The sequence below is a fragment of the Polypterus senegalus genome, unplaced genomic scaffold (genome assembly GCF_016835505.1).
Source record: "Polypterus senegalus isolate Bchr_013 unplaced genomic scaffold, ASM1683550v1 scaffold_4011, whole genome shotgun sequence".
NCBI classification, from domain to species: domain Eukaryota; kingdom Metazoa; phylum Chordata; class Cladistia; order Polypteriformes; family Polypteridae; genus Polypterus; species Polypterus senegalus.
The window spans coordinates 12,501-27,148 of record NW_024380974.1 but is presented as its reverse complement, the minus strand read 5'-3'; the positions used below and the strand labels follow the sequence as shown (position 1 = coordinate 27,148).

General features: G+C 49.5%; 16 non-coding genes across 16 annotated transcripts; all 16 read left to right on the top strand.

Annotated features, from left to right (window-relative positions):
• Window positions 1–2,575: 2,575 nt before the first annotated feature.
• On the top strand, window positions 2,576–2,654 carry trnal-aag. Its single transcript has one exon. It is a non-coding gene; the product is annotated as a tRNA-Leu (tRNA).
• Window positions 2,655–9,339: 6,685 nt separating this feature from the next.
• Window positions 9,340–9,420, top strand: trnal-aag. The gene has a single exon. It is a non-coding gene; the product is annotated as a tRNA-Leu (tRNA).
• Window positions 9,421–9,864: 444 nt separating this feature from the next.
• Window positions 9,865–9,946, top strand: trnal-uag. The gene has a single exon. It is a non-coding gene; the product is annotated as a tRNA-Leu (tRNA).
• Window positions 9,947–10,712: 766 nt separating this feature from the next.
• Window positions 10,713–10,793, top strand: trnal-aag. Its single transcript has one exon. It is a non-coding gene; the product is annotated as a tRNA-Leu (tRNA).
• A 224-nt stretch (window positions 10,794–11,017) lies between these two features.
• On the top strand, window positions 11,018–11,099 carry trnal-cag. The gene has a single exon. It is a non-coding gene; the product is annotated as a tRNA-Leu (tRNA).
• A 138-nt stretch (window positions 11,100–11,237) lies between these two features.
• On the top strand, window positions 11,238–11,319 carry trnal-uag. Its single transcript has one exon. It is a non-coding gene; the product is annotated as a tRNA-Leu (tRNA).
• A 270-nt stretch (window positions 11,320–11,589) lies between these two features.
• On the top strand, window positions 11,590–11,670 carry trnal-aag. Its single transcript has one exon. It is a non-coding gene; the product is annotated as a tRNA-Leu (tRNA).
• A 231-nt stretch (window positions 11,671–11,901) lies between these two features.
• trnal-cag lies at window positions 11,902–11,982 on the top strand. Its single transcript has one exon. It is a non-coding gene; the product is annotated as a tRNA-Leu (tRNA).
• Window positions 11,983–12,474: 492 nt separating this feature from the next.
• trnal-aag lies at window positions 12,475–12,555 on the top strand. The gene has a single exon. It is a non-coding gene; the product is annotated as a tRNA-Leu (tRNA).
• Window positions 12,556–12,767: 212 nt separating this feature from the next.
• trnal-cag lies at window positions 12,768–12,848 on the top strand. The gene has a single exon. It is a non-coding gene; the product is annotated as a tRNA-Leu (tRNA).
• Window positions 12,849–12,986: 138 nt separating this feature from the next.
• trnal-uag lies at window positions 12,987–13,068 on the top strand. Its single transcript has one exon. It is a non-coding gene; the product is annotated as a tRNA-Leu (tRNA).
• Window positions 13,069–13,342: 274 nt separating this feature from the next.
• trnal-aag lies at window positions 13,343–13,425 on the top strand. The gene has a single exon. It is a non-coding gene; the product is annotated as a tRNA-Leu (tRNA).
• A 210-nt stretch (window positions 13,426–13,635) lies between these two features.
• On the top strand, window positions 13,636–13,717 carry trnal-cag. The gene has a single exon. It is a non-coding gene; the product is annotated as a tRNA-Leu (tRNA).
• Window positions 13,718–13,855: 138 nt separating this feature from the next.
• Window positions 13,856–13,937, top strand: trnal-uag. Its single transcript has one exon. It is a non-coding gene; the product is annotated as a tRNA-Leu (tRNA).
• Window positions 13,938–14,211: 274 nt separating this feature from the next.
• trnal-aag lies at window positions 14,212–14,293 on the top strand. The gene has a single exon. It is a non-coding gene; the product is annotated as a tRNA-Leu (tRNA).
• Window positions 14,294–14,555: 262 nt separating this feature from the next.
• trnal-cag lies at window positions 14,556–14,637 on the top strand. The gene has a single exon. It is a non-coding gene; the product is annotated as a tRNA-Leu (tRNA).
• The last annotated feature ends 11 nt before the right edge of the window (window positions 14,638–14,648 follow it).

The following is a 14,648-nucleotide window of genomic DNA, read 5'->3' as shown; positions in this document are numbered from 1 at the left end:
TTGCAAAATCTTTTTTTTTTTTGGGGCAAAACTTTAGGGACCCCCAAAATTTGGGCCTTACCCCTTCCCCCTTGCCCTTTTTTTTTCCCCTTTTTTCCCCTTTTTTCTCCTGCTTGGGCCCCTGCATCAAACCAAAATTTTCAAAATAAAGTTCACTTTTGGCACTGTTCGTCTTGGCTGCACAAAGACAATTTTTACGGGAAAACGGCCTGACGAGGCCCATTCGGGGGTTCCCGCGCAGGTGATAAAAGTCGCTCTGGGGGTGTTTGCCCAGTTTAGTGCCAAAGGTCATTCCACACATAAGGGCCTGTGTGGGCCCTGAAGAACGGCTCAGGAAGGAACCCTGGTTGTAGGCCAAGTGCAGTTGAATTTTAGGGGGTGGGTTGAAAGAATCCAGCCGGTGTGAAAACCCCCCAAAGAGGGGTGGTTCGTTTTCCCGGTTTAGGCTAGCCCAGGTAGCGGGCGAACCCAAGGCCTTTTGGGGGGGACCCTGAAAAAAGAAGCTTCCGGAGGAAAAATGTTCCAGTTCCCAAGGTAGCTTTTTGTTGTTTGTTGTTGTTGTTGTTGTTGTCATTGGGAATGCATTCAGAAACAAGGAGGGGGAGGTTACGTGGATTAACCCGTTTCGGAACGGTCAAACTTTCCCCTTTGGTAATGTACCGAGCCCAAGGCGGAAAGGATTTTCCCCCCAGCTTTGAACCAGAGCGTTTTTTGCTTGCTTGTGAATACAACCAAAAATTTCAAAAGCTGTTAGCACTTTTCACCTACCCTTAACACGCTTTCATTGCAGTCCCCCGCAGGGAGTGGGGCCGGTCTCAAGGGCGGGGGTTGGTCCCCTCAGGGGGCTTTCGTCCCTTGCCATGTGCAAATACCTCCTTAAAAAGGTGTTTTGTTTCCCAATTTAGCCCTTATCCCTTGCGCACAAAAGTAAAAAGAGGTTGTGGAGGGCCCTAAGAAATGGCCCGCCCTTTTAAGGAGGCCCTGGGTTAGAACTCCCCAAAGTAAGCAATTTTGGTTTTTAGAGGGGGTGTTTGGGTTTGGGGTTTATTTCCCTTAAACCCCCCAGGTTATGCGGGGCCCTACAAAGGGTTAAGGGCCCAGTTTAGAGGCGTTTTAAGAAACCACTGGTTTTTAATTCCGACAAAGAAGTTGCAAAGGAGGAATAAAAATTTTCCGGGTTTTGAAGAATTTTTTTTGTTGGTTGGGGTTGTTTTTGGGGTTCTGGTGGTTGGCCCGCTCTAAGGGCTGGGAAATCCACAGAAAAACGGGGAAAATTAAAAACTTGCCAAGGATTAAAAAGGGGCCAATTTCCTTTGGAAGGTGGCGGGGTTTTAAGCGCTTAAATTCATTTCCAGCCAGGAGGTTTGTTCCCAATCCCAGTCCACGATTTCTCCCGCGGCCCTTCTTCACTTTTTTTCCTCCAAAAGGCGTAGTTTTTTGGCCATTGGGCCTTCGAATCCCGCTGTCACAGCTCCCCGTTGTGTGCCGGGGGTTAAACCCATTTACTCCAGTTTTGGGATTGTGGGCCAACCCCGTCCCAGGTGTAAAGAAAGTCCCAGAGTGGTTTTTTTTTCCCGGCAAGGTTTGGTAAAAGGCCTCAGGGCGGGTGGAATTCAGGGCCGGGAGGGGAAAACCCGGGTAAGAGGGTTTTGCCCAAAGGTTTGTACCCCCCCAAAATGCCGCAGTATGTAGGATGGGTTGGGCCTGGGTTGTAAAGAGAAAATTCGGCTTTATGGAAAAAAAAGGTAGTTTGCCAACCCAAAAAGGGGTTTGTTTAAAGGTGGGGTTTGGGCCTGGGTTGAATAAAATTCCATTTGGGGGAACCCCCCAAAAGAATTTTTTGGGAAAAAGGAGGTTAAATTTCTGATTTTAGGTCATTCGGGGGTTTCCCCATGCCATTTTGGAATTCCCAAATTCAAAAAAAGAAAAAGTTTACAGTCTCTTAAAACCCTGTTTTCCTGCCATTGTGGAAATTCCCCAAAAGGGGAGGTGGGAAAGCGTGGCCCCTTTGGGATCCAGTTTTCCTAACGGCGGCAAACTTTTCGCGTTTGGTAGTGGGGGCCCGGTCTAAGGCGGTTGGTTTCCCAGTCTTCAGGCGTGGGTTCGAATCCCCCCTGCCAGGTCTCTTTCTCGCTTGCCTGTGCGAAAGTCAAAACCTTTCATAAACCCCCAAAGCTGTTAGCATCTTTTTGGCCAACTTGAACCCTTGATCCTACGCTGTTCAAAGACAATCACCTGGTGTGGTGGCGGGCGGTCTAGCGCTGGATTTAGGCTCCAGTCTCTCAGGAGGCGTGGGTTCATCCACCGCTGCCAGGTGATGAAAAGAGTCCGTCTTTTAAGAGGGAAGGTGGTTTCGTTTTCCCCAGGTTTAGTGCCTTAAAATGCCGTCAGGTTTCGGACAGTAATCAAGGGGCCCTGTGGGATGGGACCCTGAAGATAAATGCCAGCGTTCATTGGAAGAAAACCACTGGTTAGTAACTTGCCCAAAGTAAGCAATGTTGTAGTAGTAGTAGTAGGGTTGGTGCCTGGGTTGTAATAGAGATATTCAGTTGCGTGTGAGAGACCCCAACAGAGCGGTAGTGTGGCCGAGCGGTCTAAGGCGCTGGATTAAGGCTCCAGTCTCTCAGGACGTGGGTTCAATCCCACCACTGCCATCTTTGGGGTTAACCTTGACCAAAAGCTTGCCAAGGAGGAAATGAAAAGTTTCTAAAGTTCTCTTGAAGGTCAGGCGTTGTTTTTTTTGTTGCTGCATTGTGGAATGCATTTCAGAACAACAAAGAGGCGAAAGGTTTTGTGTCGTGGCCCATTGAAACCCCCTGATTTCCTCGACAAAGCGCAAATTTTGCGTTTGGTAATTTGGCCGGTCTAGGCTGGGCGGTTCCATCTCAGGGCGTGGGTTGAATCCCCGCCCAGCAGTCTTTTCTCTGCTTGCCTTGCAAGTCCAAACCTTTTCATTAAACCTCCGTGTTAGCATCTTTGTTTGGGCCCCACTTAGACCCTTGATACCCCCGTCATCAAAAACAAGCACCGAAAGGGGTGTGGCCGGCGAAGGCGCTGGATTTAGGCTCCAGTTTCCCCAGGAGGCGGGGTTGAATCCACTGCCAGGTGATGCAAAGACCGTCTTTAAAGAGGAGGTGGTTTGTTTTTTTCCCCAAGGTTTGTGCCTTAAAAGCCGTAGGTTTCGGCAGGGGAATAGAGGCCTGTGGGAGGGACCCTGAAGATAAAACCAGCGTTTACTTGGAAGAGAAACCACTGGGTTGAACGCCCAAGTAAGCAAATTTTTTTTTTTAGGGGGGGGGGAAAAAATATTAGTTGTGTTTTCAAAGGGCGGGCCCGGTTTGAGGGGGGTTTTCCCCCCGTTTTGGGGTTAAAAAAAACCCCCAACCCAAAAAAAGCTTTTTTTTGGTTTTGGGTTTGTAAGCCCCAACGGGGGAAATTTTTAGGCTTTTAGTTTCTCAGGAAAAGAAAAATTTGGGTTTTGGTCCCCCCGGGGTTGGGGCTGGCTTGTTTTAGGGGGGGGGCCCAGCGCCGAGCTCTTTCTCTCCGTCGTCACAACCTTTTTAAAAAACCCCCAAAAAGAGTTTGGCCAAAGGGGAAAAAAAGCTTCTAAGAAAAGCCCGGAAGGGGGGGGGGGGCCCGGGGTTTGGCTCTTTCCAAAAAGGGGGGAAACCCCTGAGGGGGCAAAATCCGTTCTTTAAGAGGAAATTTCTTTTCCCCAAAGGAGTCCAAAAAGCCGCGGGATTTCAAAAGGGTTAAAAAGGGGGGGAACCCTTTCCCGTTTTTGGGAAGAAAACCCTTTTATTAACCCGGGGTAGCTTGTAGTTGATGGGTTTCCCTTGAAAGACATTTGGTGTGAGCCCCCCAAAGGCTTTGGGAAGGGGCTGGGATTAGGCCCCGTCGGAGCGGTTAAATCCGCCACGGGGTTAAGAAAAACTTCCGGAGGAAAAACCCAAGTTTTAGGGCAGGTTGTGTTGGTTTGGGGTTTTTGGTCATTGGGGAAACCCTTTGTTTTCTTGTTTAAAAATCACCGATTTGTGCAGGCCATTTTCCCTTGGTTTGGCCAGCGGCAAGCTGGCTTTAGGCCTTCTCAGGGGGGAGGGGTCAGCCCAGTCTTTTGGTTCCTGGCAACACAATTTTTCAACCTCAAAATTTAATTTTATTCCCCAACCCCTTTAACCCTTTTTTTGGCAAACTCGTATGGGGCCAAAGCTCAAGCGAAAGTTTGTTCCGGTGGCCCGGTTAATCCCCCCCAGAGCGGTTTTTTGGAAGGGTTTGTTTCCCCAAGGGTTTAGTCTTACCGTATTACCTAAAAGGCCCTTGGGTGGAAGAAAATTTTTTAAAAAACCCCGGTTTTTTTTGAACCCAAAACTTATATTTATAGGTTGGGGGTTGAAAAGAGTTTCAGTTGGTGAAGGAAACCCCCAACAAGCTGAGGGGGGGGGCTAAGGGCTGGATTAAGGTCCAGCCCCCGGAGGGGTTGGAATCCCCCTCCATCTTTAGTTAAGACCAAAAGCGCCGGGAAAAATAAAATTTAAAAGGGCTTTTGGGGCCCCAGGTGGGCGTTTTGGGGGGGTTTTCCTGTCTTTCTTGATGTTTCAAAAGAGGAAAGTTTTTTGTGTGGGACCCTGATTTTAAACCGGCAATGCTGGTGTGTTGACGTCTAGGCCTGATTCGGTCAGTCTCAGGCGTGCTAACCAGCTGCCAGCAGTTTTCTCGCCTTGAAGGCCACCTTTCAAAAAGTGTTAGCATCTTGGGGGCTTAGCCCTGCATCGGGTCTTCAAAGAAAGTGCCAGAGATGGGCCAGTCACTGGATTGGCTAGTCTTTTGGGTGGTTCGCCCCGGCTAGGTGATCAAGAAGTTTTTAGAGAGGGTTTTGTCCCCAGTTTAGCTAAAGCAGTACTTTTCACGCGAAGTAATAACCTGGGAGGCCAGATCGTCTTGTCCTGGAGAAAAACGTCGTACTACAGTTGCCAGTCTGAGGTTTAAGTTCAGTTGGTGCCGGGTTGTATGACTTTCTTCAGGTGAGAAACGACTGAGTGGAGGGTTGGGTGGATTAAGTCAGTCTCTCAGGAGGCGTGGGTTGAATCCACCTGCCATTTGTGGTAACCTGACAAAAGCGCCAAAGGGAAAAAATTTGCCCCTCCTAAGGCAAGGCTTTTGGTTTGTGTGGGTGGTTGGATTTTGGTCGTCCAAGGAATGTTTCACAACCAGGAAGTTTGTGTCCTTGGAAGCCCTTTTTTAACCAATGTGAAACTTTCGCGGTGCCCGGGCGGTCTAAGGCTGGATTAGGTGTCTCTCAGGAGGCGTGGTTTGAATCCCCCGCCCAGGTCCTCTGACCCTGAAGGAGTAAACCTTTCATTTAAAACTCGAGGTTAGCTCTTGTTTGGCTTATGATGTTGCTGTCGTCAGCATTCCCCTTGTGGGTGGTCGATTCGCTTTGGCATCTCAGAGCAGTTGAACCCCCTGCAGCATTGAAAGTACGTCTTAAGGGATTGGTTGTCCCAGGTTATGGTAAACCCAGGTTGTGCGGGCTAACCTGCTTGTCGGGGCCCGAGCTTTTCCCCCTTCACTTGGAAGCAAAACTGTTTTTTTGGCCAAGTAGCTTGTTTTAGTAGTTAGGTTGTGCTGGTTGTAATAGGTGTTCGTGTGTTAGGAACGGCGTGGGGCAGAGAAAGCGTGGCAAAACCGTCCTCAGGAGCGTGGTTAATCCCAACTGTCTTGAGTAACCTTGCGGAAAATGAAAAGGGGTGAAGTTCCAGATTCTAAGGTCAGCTTCGGGTTTATTTTTTGGGGTTTTTTTTTTTGTTGACCAAATTCCAAAGGAAAAGTTGTCATTAAAACCCCATGGTTTCTGCACGCAAAGTTTCAGGCCTTTGGGGGTGGTCTAGGCCTGATTCAGTTCCAGTTTCCAAGGGGTTGTTCCTTGCCCAGCTTTTCTTGTTGATCAGTCAACCTTGTCATTAACCAAGCTGTTGCACTTTTTTGCCTCCTGAACCGTCTTCCAAAAAACACAAAGTAGTAGTGTGGCCGTGGCCCCTAGCTGGTTTACACAGTCCCAGGAGCGTGGCGACCCACGCGCCAGGTAGGCAATCCGTTTTAGGGGTGGTTCGTTTCCCCAAAGTAGCAAAAATCCCGTTGCGAGGAAGTACAAAGGCCAGGGAAAGGACAAGTAACCCAGCTTTGGGGTTGTCCGTTAATTAAAAAACAAGTGAGTAGTGTAGCGGGTTGGTCGTTGATGACATTGTTGGTGCGCAGACCAACAACCGGTAGTGTGGCCGAGGCGGTTCAAGGGTAAGGTCCAGTCTCTCAGAGCGGGTTCAACCACGCCTCTTTGGTTAAAAACCAAAACTTCCAAGGAGAGAAAACTTTTGGTCCTTAGTCCTTTGTTTTGTTAGTTGTTGTTCTGGTGTTGGGTTGGGGCTTTTGGGCCGATTGGTTCAGACCCAAGGGCGGAATTGCCGTCAGAGCCGGGTTTCTTCACCCAACAATTTCCGTTAAAATTGGCCAGGGGGGGAAAATCAAGTTCCGTTAGGAGCTTAGGGTGTGTCCTGCCAGCAGCTCTTCTCTGCACTGGGTCATTTATAACTCCAAGGGTTAGATGTTTTTGGGCCCCTTAGACCCTTTCCAACGCGTCATAAGGTCCCCGAGGTTGGGCCGAAGGTTTAGTTGGGGTTCATCCACGGCTGGGTTTCACTCCGTAAAAGTCCGTCAATTAGGATGTCGTTTCCCAAGTTTTCCAACAAAGCCTGAAGTTTGCAGAACAAAGCCCCGGGGTGGCCCGAGAAAATTGGTTCATGGGAGGAACCCACTGGTTCAGTACTGCCAGTAGCTTTTTAAAAAGTTGGGTTTTCCTGGTTTAGTAGAAATCGTGTTGAAACCCAATAAGGGATGGGGCGGTGGAAATTATGCTTTCTCGGAGCCCTGGGTAACTGCCAACTAGAGTTTGGGCCAAGGGCCTGGAAAAATTCACTTCCTTAAAAACCCCCGGGGTTATTGTTTTCTTTGGGTTTGGTTTAATTCTCGGGGTTGGGTTGATCCCCGCTGTGTTTGGGAAAAGTTTCAAGAAAAAGGGGGGTTTTTCCAGGCCTCTAATGCGCATTTTTCGTGGTTTTTTGGGTTTGTGGGGGAATATGGTTGGGTCGGGGGGCTTTGGAACCTGGAGTTTGGGGTAAGAAATTTTTTAAAACTTAGTTTAAAACACAAGCGGTTTGCCGGGCCTTTAAGCGGTGGGCCCAGTTCTCAGGGGGTTAAGCCCCACCTGACTTAATCCCCAATCTCAAAAAAACCCCGCGGAAGGTTCTTGTGGGTCCTGTTCGTGTTTGGGAACAAACAAAGGGGGGATTTTGGCGCAGGGCCATTAAAAATTTTAAGTACCTTCCCAGGTGTTGTGTTTAGGTGTGGTTTTCCCATGGGTGGTTGAAACCCCGCAGGGGGGAGGGCCCGGCCTTGGGGAAAGGTAGCTTCCTGGAGGGGTTTTTTAAAACCCCTGCATTTGTGTAAGGGGGCTTTAAAGAAAATTAAACTCGGGACCCGGGAAAATTGGGGGGGTGGGTTTTGGGTAGTAGGGCTGGGGGGAGATGCCACTGGGGAAAAGGGGGGAGGGTCCGTCTGGGGGGGCCTTTCCTTTGGGGGGTTAGGGGTTTTGGTTTAATTTGGGGAGAAGAAAAAAGGGAAAAATTTTTTGCGGGCATTTAATTTCCTTCACCCCGAAATCTTTGCCAGGCATGTTTCAGTTGTCTTCACCGTTAACCCAGTGTTCCCCCAAGCGTTGGCACCTCAAACCGATTGGTTACCACCTCCCCCCGGTTGAAGCCCCCAAGCCAGGTTTCTTCCCCTGGGAAAAGGGTTTCCAAACCCCCAAAGGGTTTAACTTGGGGCGGTCCCTCACCCGGTCCAGAAAGACCGGGGTTGCCATAAAAGGTGGTTTGTCTAGGGGGGTTAATCCACTTGCAGGGACCAAACGGGTTTGGGGAAAGGGTTAGGAAATATGTTCTAGGGGTTTTTGGTAACCCCAAGAATAGTGTAAGCGAGGGTTAAAAGGGAGAAAGGGAAAACCCCCGGGTCGGCTTTTTTGGTTTAAAGTTGGGTTGGTTTTTTGGGTGTGAACCCCCGCTTGTGGATGATTTAGCAAAAAGGGGGGGGTTTTGGAAAAGTCCACTTCCTGGCATTTGTTCCCGTGTGTGGGGGGTTTAAAGGGCTGTTAGGTTCCGCTCGGGGGTTAAACCACCCCGGATTCTTTTCGCCCAAGAAATTTTCCCTTTAAAACCCCAAAAGTTACTTTTTTGGCCTTAGACCTTCGTGTTGTCTAAAGGGTAAGGGTTACCCGGGAGGGGCGAGAAACCACTGGTTAAGTAACTTGCCCAAGTAAGCAATGTTGTAGTAGTAGTAGTAGGGTTGGTGCCTGGGTTGTAATAGAGATATTCAGTTGCGTGAGAGACCCCCAACAGAGCGGTAGTGTGGCGAGCGGTCTAAGGCGCTGGATTAAGGCTCCAGTCTCTCAGGAGGCGTGGGTTCAATCCCACCACTGCCATCTTTGGAGTTAACCTTGACCAAAGAAGCTTGCCAAAGGAGGAAATGAAAAGTTTCACAAGTTCTCTTGAAGGTCAGGCTTTTTCTGTTGTTGTTGTTGTTGTTGTTGTTGTTGTTGTTGCTGCTGCTGCTGCATTGTGGAATGCATTTCAGAACAACAAAGAGGCAGAAAGTTTTGTGTACGTGGCCCATTGAATCCACCTGATTTCCTCGACACAGAGCGCAAACTTTTCAGCGTTTGGTAGTGTGGCCGGCGGTCTAAGGCGCTGGATTCAGGTTCCAGTCTCTCAGGAGGCGTGGGTTCGAATCCCACCGCTGCCAGCAGTCTCTTTCTCTGCTTGCCTGTGCAAGTCACAACCTTTTCACTTAAACCTCCAAAAGCTGTTAGCATCTTTGTTTGGCCACACTTAGACCCTTCGATACCTTACGCTGTCATCAAAGACAAGTCACACACAGGTACTGTGGCCGAGCGGTCTAAGGCGCTGGATTTAGGCTCCAGTCTCTCAGGAGGCGTGGGTTCAATCCCACCGCTGCCAGGTGATGCAAGAGTACCGTCTCTTTAAGAGAGGAGGTGGTTTTCGTTTTTCCCCCAAGGTTTAGTGCCTTAAAATGCCGTCAGGTTATGCGACGGACAGTAATCAAGAGGCCTGTGGGATGGGACCCTGAAGATAAATCGCCAGCGTTCACTTGGAAGAGAAACCACTGGTTCGTAACTTGCCCAAGTAAGCAATGTTGTAGTAGTAGTAGTAGGGTTGGTGCCTGGGTTGTAATAGAGATATTCAGTTGCGTGTGAGAGACCCCCAACAGAGCGGTAGTGTGGCCGAGCGGTCTAAGGCGCTGGATTAAGGCTCCAGTCTCTCAGGAGGCGTGGGTTCAATCCCACCACTGCCATCTTTGGAGTTAACCTTGACCAAAGAAGCTTGCCAAAGGAGGAAATGAAAAAGTTTCACAAGTTCTCTTGAAGGTCAGGCTTTTTCTGTTGTTGTTGTTGTTGTTGTTGCTGCTGCTGCTGCATTGTGGAATGCATTTCAGAACAACAAAGAGGCAGAAAGTTTTGTGTACGTGGCCCATTGAATCCACCTGATTTCCTCGACACAGAGCGCAAACTTTTCAGCGTTTGGTAGTGTGGCGGCGGTCTAAGGCTGGATTCAGGTTCCAGTCTCTCAGGAGGCGTGGGTTCGAATCCCACCGCTGCCAGCAGTCTCTTTCTCTGCTTGCCTGTGCAAGTCACAACCTTTTCACTTAAACCTCCAAAAGCTGTTAGCATCTTTGTTTGGCCACACTTAGACCCTTCGATACCTTACGCTGTCATCAAAGACAAGTCACACACGGTAAGGTAGTGTGGCCGAGCGGTCTAAGGCGCTGGATTTAGGCTCCAGTCTCTCAGGAGGCGTGGGTTCGAATCCCACCGCTGCCAGGTGATGCAAGAGTACCGTCTCTTTAAGAGAGGAGGTGGTTTTCGTTTTCCCCAAGGTTTAGTGCCTTAAAATGCCGTCAGGTTATGCGACGGACAGTAATCAAGAGGCCTGTGGGATGGGACCCTGAAGATAAATCGCCAGCGTTCACCAGCCAGTTCCGAGTTAACCTGACAAAAGCTTCCAGGGAATGAAAAGGTTAATGCCCCTGAGTGGCTTTCTTGGGGTTTGTTAAGGAATAATTTCGTTTCGGGCGCTTTCATTGTAATTTTTGGAAACTAAGGGCGAAATTTTTGGGATCTTTCCAAAATCCCGATTTCGTGACCAGGCGAAACTATTTCGCTAGCTAGCGGCCTCGGTTGGTGTCCAGTCCTAAGGGGGTCAGCCGTCTTCAGGAGCTTTTCCCTGCCAGAGTCTCTCTTTTCCCTGCAAGTACAACTTTGACCTCAAACTTAACCGTTTTCACTTAAAAACTCAACTGCTAAGAAGTCACTGGTTTGTGCCGAATCTAACTGTTGGACTCCAGTTCTAGGGCGTGCAAAACACGTCCAGGGAGGCAGTGGCCCTTTCAAGGGTTTGTTTCCAAGGTAGTTTTAGCGGGTTACGGAACACAAGAGGCCTGTGGGGGGGTAGATAGAACAGCTCTTGGAAGAGAAACCACTGGTTCGTAACTTGCCCAAGTAAGCAATGTTGTAGTAGTAGTAGTAGGGTTGGTGCCTGGGTTGTAATAGAGATATTCAGTTGCGTGTGAGAGACCCCCAACAGAGCGGTAGTGTGGCGAGCGGTCTAAGGCGCTGGATTAAGGCTCCAGTCTCTCAGGAGGCGTGGGTTCGAATCCCACCACTGCCATCTTTGGAGTTAACCTTGACCAAAGAAGCTTGCCAAAGGAGGAAATGAAAAAGTTTCACAAGTTCTCTTGAAGGTCAGGCTTGTTGTTGTTGTTGTTGTTGTTGTTGCTGCTGCTGCATTGTGGAATGCATTTCAGAACAACAAAGAGGCAGAAAGTTTTGTGTACGTGGCCCATTGAATCCACCTGATTTCCTCGACACAGAGCGGCAAACTTTTCCGCGTTTGGTAGTGTGGCCGAGCGGTCTAAGGCGCTGGATTCAGGTTCCAGTCTCTCAGGAGGCGTGGGTTCGAATCCCACCGCTGCCAGCAGTCTCTTTCTCTGCTTGCCTGTGCAAGTCACAACCTTTTCACTTAAACCTCCAAAAGCTGTTAGCATCTTTGTTTGGCCACACTTAGACCCTTCGATACCTTACGCTGTCATCAAAGACAAGTCACACACGGTAAGGTAGTGTGGCCGAGCGGTCTAAGGCGCTGGATTTAGGCTCCAGTCTCTCAGGAGGCGTGGGTTCGAATCCCACCGCTGCCAGGTGATGCAAGAGTACCGTCTCTTTAAGAGAGGAGGTGGTTTTCGTTTTCCCCAAGGTTTAGTGCCTTAAAATGCCGTCAGGTTATGCGACGGACAGTAATCAAGAGGCCTGTGGGATGGGACCCTGAAGATAAATCGCCAGCGTTCACTTGGAAGAGAAACCACTGGTTCGTAACTTGCCCAAGTAAGCAATGTTGTAGTAGTAGTAGTAGGGTTGGTGCCTGGGTTGTAATAGAGATATTCAGTTGCGTGTGAGACCCCCAACAGAGCGGTAGTGTGGCCGAGCGGTCTAAGGCGCTGGATTAAGGCTCCAGTCTCTCAGGAGGCGTGGGTTCAATCCCACCACTGCCATCTTTGGAGTTAACCTTGACCAAAGAAGCTTGCCAAAGGAGGAAATGAAAAAGTTTCACAAGTTCTCTTGAAGGTCAGGCTTTGTTGTTGTTGTTGCTGTTGTTGTTGTTGTTGAATGCTGCTGCATTGTGGAATGCATTTCAGAACAACAAAGAGGCAGAAAGTTTTGTGTACGTGGCCCATTGAATCCACCTGATTTCCTCGACACAGAGCGGCAAACTTTTCGCGTTTGGTAGTGTGGCGAGCGGTCTAAGGCGCTGGATTCAGGTTCCAGTCTCTCAGGAGGCGTGGGTTCGAATCCCACCGCTGCCAGCAGTCTCTTTCTCTGCTTGCCTGTGCAAGTCACAACCTTTTCACTTAAACCTCCAAAAGCTGTTAGCATCTTTGTTTGGCCACACTTAGACCCTTCGATACCTTACGCTGTCATCAAAGACAAGTCACACACGGTAAGGTAGTGTGGCCGCGGTCTAAGGCGCTGGATTTAGGCTCCAGTCTCTCAGGAGGCGTGGGTTCGAATCCCACCGCTGCCAGGTGATGCAAGAGTACCGTCTCTTTAAGAGAGGAGGTGGTTTTCGTTTTTCCCCCAAGGTTTAGTGCCTTAAAATGCCGTCAGGTTATGCGACGGACAGTAATCAAGAGGCCTGTGGGATGGGACCCTGAAGATAAATCGCCAGCGTTCACTTGGAAGAGAAACCACTGGTTCGTAACTTGCCCAAGTAAGCAATGTTGTAGTAGTAGTAGTAGGGTTGGTGCCTGGGTTGTAATAGAGATATTCAGTTGCGTGTGAGAGACCCCCAACAGAGCGGTAGTGTGGCCGGCGGTCTAAGGCGCTGGATTAAGGCTCCAGTCTCTCAGGAGGCGTGGGTTCGAATCCCACCACTGCCATCTTTGGAGTTAACCTTGACCAAAGAAGCTTGCCAAAGGAGGAAATGAAAAAGTTTCACAAGTTCTCTTGAAGGTCAGGCTGTTGTTGTTGTTGCTGCTGCTGCTGCATTGTGGAATGCATTTCAGAACAACAAAGAGGCAGAAAGTTTTGTGTACGTGGCCCATTGAATCCACCTGATTTCCTCGACACAGCGGCAAACTTTTCCGCGTTTGGTAGTGTGGCGAGCGGTCTAAGGCGCTGGATTCAGGTTCCAGTCTCTCAGGAGGCGTGGGTTCGAATCCCACCGCTGCCAGCAGTCTCTTTCTCTGCTTGCCTGTGCAAGTCACAACCTTTTCACTTAAACCTCCAAAAGCTGTTAGCATCTTTGTTTGGCCACACTTAGACCCTTCGATACCTTACGCTGTCATCAAAGACAAGTCACACACGGTAAGGTAGTGTGGCCGAGCGGTCTAAGGCGCTGGATTTAGGCTCCAGTCTCTCAGGAGGCGTGGGTTCGAATCCCACCGCTGCCAGGTGATGCAAGAGTACCGTCTCTTTAAGAGAGGAGGTGGTTTTCGTTTTTCCCCCAAGGTTTAGTGCCTTAAAATGCCGTCAGGTTATGCGACGGACAGTAATCAAGAGGCCTGTGGGATGGGACCCTGAAGATAAATCGCCAGCGTTCACTTGGAAGAGAAACCACTGGTTCGTAACTTGCCCAAGTAAGCAATGTTGTAGTAGTAGTAGTAGGGTTGGTGCCTGGGTTGTAATAGAGATATTCAGTTGCGTGTGAGAGACCCCCAACAGAGCGGTAGTGTGGCCGAAGCGGTCTAAGGCGCTGGATTAAGGCTCCAGTCTCTCAGGAGGCGTGGGTTCGAATCCCACCACTGCCATCTTTGGAGTTAACCTTGACCAAAGAAGCTTGCCAAAGGAGGAAATGAAAAAGTTTCACAAGTTCTCTTGAAGGTCAGGCGTTGTTGTTGCTGCTGCTGCTGCATTGTGGAATGCATTTCAGAACAACAAAGAGGCAGAAAGTTTTGTGTACGTGGCCCATTGAATCCACCTGATTTCCTCGACACAGAGCGGCAAACTTTTCCGCGTTTGGTAGTGTGGCGGAGCGGTCTAAGGCGCTGGATTCAGGTTCCAGTCTCTCAGGAGGCGTGGGTTCGAATCCCACCGCTGCCAGCAGTCTCTTTCTCTGCTTGCCTGTGCAAGTCACAACCTTTTCACTTAAACCTCCAAAAGCTGTTAGCATCTTTGTTTGGCCACACTTAGACCCTTCGATACCTTACGCTGTCATCAAAGACAAGTCACACACGGTAAGGTAGTGTGGCCGAGCGGTCTAAGGCGCTGGATTTAGGCTCCAGTCTCTCAGGAGGCGTGGGTTCGAATCCCACCGCTGCCAGGTGATGCAAGAGTACCGTCTCTTTAAGAGAGGAGGTGGTTTTCGTTTTTCCCCCAAGGTTTAGTGCCTTAAAATGCCGTCAGGTTATGCGACGGACAGTAATCAAGAGGCCTGTGGGATGGGACCCTGAAGATAAATCGCCAGCGTTCACTTGGAAGAGAAACCACTGGTTCGTAACTTGCCCAAGTAAGCAATGTTGTAGTAGTAGTAGTAGGGTTGGTGCCTGGGTTGTAATAGAGATATTCAGTTGCGTGTGAGAGACCCCCAACAGAGCGGTAGTGTGGCCGAGCGGTCTAAGGCGCTGGATTAAGGCTCCAGTCTCTCAGGAGGCGTGGGTTAGAATCCCACCACTGCCATCTTTGGAGTTAACCTTGACCAAAGAAGCTTGCCAAAGGAGGAAATGAAAAAGTTTCACAAGTTCTCTTGAAGGTCAGGCTTTTTCTGTTGTTGTTGTTGTTGTTGTTGTTGTTGTTGTTGTTGTTGTTGTTGTTGTTGTTGTTGCTGCTGCTGCATTGTGGAATGCATTTCAGAACAACAAAGAGGCAGAAAGTTTTGTGTACGTGGCCCATTGAATCCACCTGATTTCCTCGACACAGAGCGGCAAACTTTTCCGCGTTTGGTAGTGTGGCCGAGCGGTCTAAGGCGCTGGATTCAGGTTCCAGTCTCTCAGGAGGCGTGGGTTCGAATCCCACCGCTGCCAGCAGTCTCTTT